Consider the following 8460-nt stretch of genomic DNA (forward strand, 5'->3'; position numbering starts at 1 on the left):
GCGTGTGCTGTTTGGTTCCGATTTCGGTGTTCTGAACGGGGTGGAAGTACAAACGGAGTCCACATCTTAATTCGAAGATAAGTACTCAGTCGCCTCCACCGTTCGTGGCCAAGTCGCGGTCTCACAATCTCGGGCCTCAGTTATTGTGCAAGCAGCAGTTTTCTAAAACTTGTGGTGGCTCTGCAAGGTTGCCCGGGTTAAATGTTTTAAATATTTGTCTTAAGAATTTTGAGGGATTTCTAGAAGAATGTGTCTTAATTGAAACCGTTTTCTAAAATTGCGGTGCAATTCAGCCTTAGTGGCGTATGTCAATTTTGATGGGGAAATAACTGGGTTATTATTGATCAAACTGTCTATAACCTTGTAAAGTTGCTTGGTAATATCTCACCTGGGCGGGGCGGTTTTCAATTTATGTGGAAATAATAATTCGTTTCCTGGTTATTTGGTGTAAAGTTTATTTTAAATGATTTACTTGGCCCGAGTGGCGGTTTTTTTAAATGTTTGCAAAGAGATTAATTCGCCTGAGGTTTCATATAAGAAGCAGTTTGTAAAATAGGCCTGAGTGGCTGGTTTTTAAATGTTTTTAACGAGATTATTTCACTTGTGGTTTTATATAACAAGCAGTTTGTAAAGTTTGCCTGAATGGCGCTTCTTAAAGAAATTATTATCTGATTTATGATTGTAATTCTCTTAATGTTTTATCTATGATGCAAATAAATATGTTGAAATGAAATGGTCACTGTATGGGCCAAGTCCTTCCACTCCCTTTATATTAAAAGTTAAGGAAATTCCAGTTAAAAAAAGGAAATAACGTTCAAGGCAATGTTAGAGTATTTCCCCACCTGAATAAACTTCTGCTGATGCACATAACTGCATGATAATATTCCTCAAACAAGTATACACGATAGAGAAGGTGAAAGAAGCCTCACCATGCCGCGGATTGCACGGCCTCTCCCGCCGGAGGTTCGAGTCCTCCCTCGGGCATGTGTGTGTGTGTGTGTGTGTGTGTGTGTGTGTGTGTGTGTGTGTTGTTCGTAGCATAAGTTAGTGTAACTTAATTTAAGCAGTGTGTAAGTCTAGGGACCGATGACCTTAGCAGTTTTATCCCTCAGTAATTCACACACATTTGAACATTTTTGAAAGAAGCCTCACAAAAAGATCTCTTCCGAATGTATCGACATTCAGATATAAGACCCCTGTTTTATATCGATCCAGAACGCTAAATTACATCCATAGCAACTACGTGAAAACAGCCAACGTAGAAGAAAACCAATTAAGGTAATCCTCAGCAACAATTGATTCAATACGCCCTTAATCCACACAAAAATAGACCACAGGACTGAAGAAACGCCCAGGGGAATATTATAATCTGAGTAGAAATCATTACAGAAATCTAAACAGCTATCGCTAAGAAGTGAAGAATTAAACTGATCCTTGCAGCTTTATGATAATATACAATGCTGAAGCAAATGTGACACCCATATGTCTATGCAAGAAAACGATTATAATTTGGGATTCGGTGAGAAATAACACTCGTTTGACCAAGACTTGAATATTGCTCTTCATTGTGGGATTCGTATCTGATACGATTGGTAGATAAAACAGATGAGATCTAAAGGGAAGCGTCACGTTTCCTTACAGGTTACTGTAGTAAGCACGAAAGGGCCACACAGATGCTCAGCCAACTCCAGTGGCAGACGCTGCAAGAGAGGAATTCTGCGTCACGGTGTGGTCTACGGTTGAAGTTCTGAGAGCGTACTTTCCTACAAGAGTCAACCAGTATATTGTTTCTCCTATGTGTATCCCACAAAAAGAGCACGAAGGTAAAATTAAAGGGATTCGAGCCCACACAGAGGATTACCAGCAATTGTTCTTCAAAAAAATAGCTCTGAGCACTATGGGACTCAACTGCTGAGGTCATAAGTCCCCTAGAACTTAGAACTACTTAAACCTAACTAACCTAAGGACAACACACACATCCATGCCCGAGGCAGGATTCGAACCTGCGACCGTAGCGGTCGCGCGGTTCCAGACTGTAGCGCCAGAACCGCTCGGCCACCAGCCGCCGGCAATTGTTCTTCCAGCGAACGATATGCGACTGGAACAGAAGGGGGAAGTGACAGTGGTGCACAAAGTACCCTCTGCCACACACCGTAACAAGGGCTTGCGGAGTATAGATCTAGGTGTAGATGTAGATATTTATCATCAAATGGTTCAAATAGCTCTGAACACTATGGGACTTAACATCTGAGGTCATCAGTCCCCTAGACTTAGAACAACTTAAACCTAAGGACATCACACACTGAAACGTCCCCTTTTTTAACAATTTATATATATGACTGAGCTTTTACTGACACACAATATTTTTAGCGCAACGCAATCTGACTTTCAGAAATCCCTAAAAAAGAATGGCCCTGACTAACATTAAACTATACCTTTCACAAATCACTTACCTCACAAAAATCTTCGCTACTCAAGCTACTGCAATACAGCGAGCGCCACTACTGCCAGCTAAATAAAAGATTCAAAGTACTGAAGGCACTAACTACTGATAGGCTTAGTTAGCAAATGAAAGATTTTAATAGAGAACAAACAATGTATTTACCTTAATAGTCATAATATATATAGCAGTTCATGACAAATTTCAAAACTCCGACATCTCTCTCCCCACATCCACCACTGCTGGCGGCTCACCTCCAACTGCGCAACGCTACGCGCTGTTCACAGCCAGCTGCCTAACACTACAATGGCGAGTATTACAACAATGCAAAGCAGCCACAGACTGCACACAGCACAGCCACTGATTTTCATACAGAGGTGGCGTTACCAATAAAAAAAACCTAAACAGCCTACTTACAACACGTCCATGCCCGAGGCAGGATTCGAACCTGCGACCATAACAGCGAGGTTCCTGACTCAAGCGCCTAGAACCTCGCGGCCACAACGGCCGGCATTTATCATCAAGAGAACCTTCAATCTGGCTGCAAAATTTTGTCACCGCTTATGATATTTAACAAGGTTCTCTCGATTTATCATCAAGAGAAACTTGTTAAATGTCATAAGCCATGTCTTGATTTATCGTCAAGAGAACCTTGTTAAATGTCATAAGCGGTAACCAAATTTTGCAGCCAGATGGAAAATTTTTCTGAAAGCTAAAAATAATGCCTTTGCCTGGCTTGTCGATCATATGATGTTTTCTTTCTCGTCAGCGGCTCTGACTTAGAGGACTTGACTGACATTTTGTCACTGCAACATTATAGCCTGATATTTCGTGTAGGATTCCGACAGTGGACAACTGTGTGCGACTCTCGAGACAGGATAAAAAGTGAAGTTGTCATCAACCTGAAAGTTTGTTTGAACGCTACAGTGCTTTACTAGTACAGTCCTATTGGAGGTATTATGCCGTTGCCTTCTTCCAGCTGTTGCGCAGCAGAATAATTTATTGTGCTAGCTTAAAATTTTGTTAGCTCTAACACGTTAGTTGAGTAGTTTAGCGCTACGCTGGTGTTCCGAACGGTATGTCAACAAGCCGTATTATCACTGCAACAAACTTCGGGTGGGGCAAAGAGAAATGCAAATACTGCTGTACTACGTAACAAGGCACTGTCAGGTAATACCACCTAACTTCAGTGCCCGAGCGCCACTACAAAATCAAATGTAGATAGAAAGAACCAAGATCAGCGACCCGTAATCATTATTGAAATTACGAAAGCGAAACTAGGAGCGCTGAGAGGTCCGATAAATGAGGACAAATGTACTCATACGTCAAAAACCACTACGTCATAGGCGCTGGCTGGACCCGTTAAACAAAGGGCTTTCGGAGCTCAAGGACGTATTCGTCGTGCTGCCATTCTGTCCGCATCGTTGGGACCAGTGAGAATGGAAGTATGTCGAGTTTCAGTGAAACCGTGGGTAGCACTCTGATCGAAGGTGGCCAGCCTGCTACTTGCTTGCTGACTCCGATAGCGAAACGCAGCCAACCCGAAGCATACCATAGCAGTGGCCTGCCACTGCTGCCTACTGGGTCACAATGGATGAGAAGACTGGGGAGCGGCGAGCCATCCTCCACTAATGGGTCATCGCAGATGCCATCTTCGCACTGGCCAGGCTAGGCTAGGCCGCACGGTCTCTTAGCCGATCTGTGAGCATCTGCTGCAGTCTTGACCGATCCATGGTGCGTGACCAGTGCCTAGTCTTCACGGCAACTGGCATACTGGACTATAATTAGCAGTTTGCACCTGAGATCACAATGGGCTGTCGAGAGCGCTGAGGTGGCAGCCGTAGTGGATCATCGCAAAATATCTGGGCGGGAAGCGAGAGCCTCATCTCGCCAATAAGGCTATTAGCCTAGCACACAGCCGTGGCATTAACCTGGAGCGCTACATCAAGACTCGCTGTTGAGGCAACAGCACTCCTTCGCGGCACATGCGCTTTCTTCTAGCTACCGTCTGTAATTCTGAAGACTGTTGCAACTATGTGAGCTCTGATCGACCGATAAATGTTATTGCAGACATCGCTGTATCCCTGAGGCCTCCGGGCATGCACTGGACCTCACTCTACGCTGGACCTCCTGATCACAACACAACCTCAGCAGTTTGATGCCGCAGAGGAGTGGCTGGATCGCGACATGACGTTTGAATTGGCTTACCCAGTCAGTTACAGGGGAACCCATTGTTTATGTGGTTCCCGAACCAATGTGTAACTGTGGGTTTTTCACATCAACAAACATCACAAATGGAGATGCCAGAGGTGAAGGTGACATATACGAATTCTAGTATTCACTGCAGATTTATCCTAAGACATTTGGATCCGTATACAGGTTAAGAATAGGAATAGATGAAGAGTTCACAGTCTATCCACTATCGTAAACAACCAATGGAACAAGACAGCGCCTGCCATGACAGGCAACCGCCAGTACTGCTAGTTGGTTAGACTAGAGATGACAAAAACCTATATCATGATTACGTTCCTCTTTTCACTTACAAGAGGACCGCACCTACTCGTCATCACCAGTTTCGTCCAGGTTCATGGTATATGCAGGGCTTGGTCAGAAATGATAACGACAGATGTGGGAGTTCCAGATGACCAAGCATTTAGAAAAAGACAGCATTTCTGGCATGGATCAGGTGAGACAAGAGTCATATGTGTTGGTGTAGTTTCCAGGCCGCGGTTGGCACCACAATGGAAGGAGTACAAAACGGCAATCGGGTGGTCGTGGGATCGAGTCCGTATGGAGAAACTGTTTTTATTTTCAATTTTTAGGTTACTTACAAGCGATCCTCCCTATCGCACCCCTTCAGATTTTGTGGTAAGATGGCCCAGTGGATAGCCCGTCAAAAACTTAACACAGGTCAAGCATGAAAACAGGAAGGGCAACGGCCTTTCCGCAGTGGATACACCGGTTCCCGTGAGATCACCGAAGTTAAGCGCTGTCGGGCGTGGCCGGCGCTTGGATGGGTGACCGTCCAGGCCGCCATGCGCTGTTGCCATTTTTCGGGGTGCACTCAGCCTCATGATGCCAATTGAGGAGCTACTCGAGCGAACAGTAGCGGCTCCGGTCAATGAAAACCATCATAACGACAGGGAGAGCTGTATGCCGACCACACGCCCCTCCTATCCGCATCCTCCAATGAGGATGGTCCCGATGGGCCACTTATGGCCTGAAGAAGGAGTGCAATGAAAACAGGAAGAAGGGGTAGTTAACTATGAAAAAAAGCAAAATAGAAACAGTGAACGGTCCAAGCTTAACAAGTGCAACATTGAGCTACATGTAAGTGGTCACAGTGTTGGACCGCGAATCGGGCGGGCTTGATTCTGAACCCCATAATACCATTCATTTTTGTTTTTTCACAATATTATGAACTGTCCGTCTGGGCATTGAAAATTCTGGTCTCTTTCTGTAGTGTTGGCAGTTATCATCTATACATTGCTTATACAATGTCTTGTGGTAAGAATACGTTATCGTCGCAATTTCCGGTCTAGTAATCCGTTGACCTGTCGTCTTATCATCAAAGGTATGTGGTTCCCATTCGAAAGCCACTTCCTTTTGCCTGCTAATAGAATAGCTGTGCAGGGTCAACTTTCATTATAGGACCCTTCCTTACACCTCGCTGTTGCAAACGGACGGTATACCACTAGACAGACATAAATTTGAATACACAGAACAAGGAAGAAAAAAAAAAAAACACCAAGGAGCTTGGCACTCCAACACCTACCTTGATTATTTTTTTTAATATCCTTCCCGACGTGAAAGGGAGGGGTGGGGTGTGGGGGCAAAGTGAGCAGGGGTCGCAACCTGAGGCCTGGCCAGCATGTCCCGTTCCCAAGCTCCAGGAACCAAGGAAGGCAGGGAACGTGGAGTACTTAACCACGAGGCCGCTGTTTCCCTTCTGTGCTCAATGTTGCACTTATTAAGCTTAGACTGCCCAGTGTTTCTATTTTGCTTGCTTTTTTTTACAGTGCAGTACACCTTCTTCCTGTTTTATGATTGATCTGTTTTCAGTTTTTGATGGGCTGTCCGCTGGACACTTTTACCATTAAGGCTGAGGAGGATGGGATGGGGAGTTTCCCTTGTTAGATGCAAGTAGATCTACATAAGGCACAATTTATTTCGTGATAGCCATGAAACGGATTATGCTTGTAGCGTCCACGAGGTGTCTGCAAATAAAATTCCAAGAAGTAACTACAATTAAGGTGTATAGGTAAAAAGGCGACATTTATAAGTGTGCGAGATGTCGAGAAAATAACTGGTTCCACTGTTTTTACGATGAATGTAACGGCAGCACGTGTAAATCAACTGTAGAATAACAACAGAACCTAATTTTATATAATACGTTCTCGTGTAAGCCTTAGTCTTCCTTCTTCGAAATTTATACTTAATCCCAAGTTTAGCTTTGCCTTTCCTCACATACCTTTTACGAAAATAGTCATGAATACAATATACTGAAAATTATTTTGGTTTATAAGCAGTGCAAGTAACCTGAAAACTGAAAATAGGGACTCGAATCTACAATAGTTCCTTTACTGTTCTGTACTAATTCAGCTGCGTCAACGGCTGTCGAACTTACGTGGCTCATGCCTCGCCTGAGCCGCGCCAAATACGCTACTTTTTGTAAACGCTTGGCCACGTGAACCACCCACATTTGTTGTTTTAATTTATGGCCAAGCCAGAACAATGAACTTGAACGAAATTGGTGATAACGAGTAGCTCGGTCCCCTTATAATTGAAAATAGGTGTAAGAATCACTGGTCACTTGGTCGATTTCAATGTGGGTACGACCTAAGCAGCGAGTGACCCAAAAATTTCGCTTTGACTTCACACAGGAAAGATTTGCTACTCGCAAACGCGAAGCAAGTTACTAAATTTGTGAAATAAAATTTAATTGGAAATTACCAGTGGCAGTATTCAACACATTAAAAAAAGAAAAAACGTCTTTCTGAACAAGACCCCGCAGTTCATGAATGGTATGCGTCCCGCATACCTTAAACCTCCACTGTAATTGAGGTAATAAAAAACTTTGTGTTCTGCCGTACGGCAGGTCTTGTCATGGGGGAAGCCTCGTCAGAGAGGTCCAACGCATGAGCGTCTAGGGAAGTGATTCCATTGGTGGTTTCCCGTTGCCTTTCACTGATGATGATGAAACGGTAATGAGGACAATACCCAGGCCCTGAGCGGAGAAAATCTCCGATCCAGGGAATCGAACCGGGGCCCCTTGGCGTGACAGATCGCCGCGCTGACCCCTCAGCTATCGGGGCGGACACTGGTATAATGACATTTTCCTTGTAGAAGTGTCGTTGCGTGACGCATGTGCATAGCGCACTGTTCCTTTAAGGGCGTGCAAGCCCGCTAAGGACAACAGCTTGATCCTGCCCGGCTCTAGTCCCGGCAGAGACCCCAGTAATTGGTTACCTGCCAGCCAAGGACCGCAGGCTGCGCTCGGCTCTCTGGCCGCCACAAATCCGATAATCAAGTTAGCAGTCGGCGACACGGTCATACGCCCCACTGCTGGCGCTGCCGCTGCCGCCGCCGCTGCCCCGGTCCAGGCCGTAGCCTAAGCGCCGGGCAGCGGTTGCGGGAGGGCGGAGAGCTCGCGGTTAAGCCAACCTCCGAGACAAGCCGCTAACTCACTGCCGCACACTCTCTCCGCAGCCGCACTGCAGTGGCATCTAACCCCGCGCGATATTGCCACTACATTCTAGCACCGAGCGAGGTGCCGCAGCGGTTAACACACTGTACTCTCATTCGGGTAGACGACGCTTCAAACCCGCGTTCGTCCATTCGGTAGGTTTTCCATGATATTTTTCTTTTTAAAATTCAGTCTTGATCATACCACGTATGTTACAAGAACATAGGTGACCGGTTTCGGTCATATCGCATGACCATCATCAGACCCATGGCATCCTTCGAAGATGGTAGGTGGAGCACTCTGTTGACATCACAGCAGCTGAGAAGAGTGCTCC

The 8460-nt window shown here is 45.3% G+C and overlaps 1 pseudogene; it reads left to right on the top strand.

Annotated features, from left to right (window-relative positions):
* The first annotated feature begins 5371 nt into the window (after positions 1–5371).
* LOC126237950 (5S ribosomal RNA) lies at positions 5372–5489 on the top strand (annotated as a pseudogene).
* The last annotated feature ends 2971 nt before the right edge of the window (positions 5490–8460 follow it).

This window comes from Schistocerca nitens, chromosome 2, assembly GCF_023898315.1.
Source record: "Schistocerca nitens isolate TAMUIC-IGC-003100 chromosome 2, iqSchNite1.1, whole genome shotgun sequence".
Lineage (NCBI taxonomy): Eukaryota > Metazoa > Arthropoda > Insecta > Orthoptera > Acrididae > Schistocerca > Schistocerca nitens.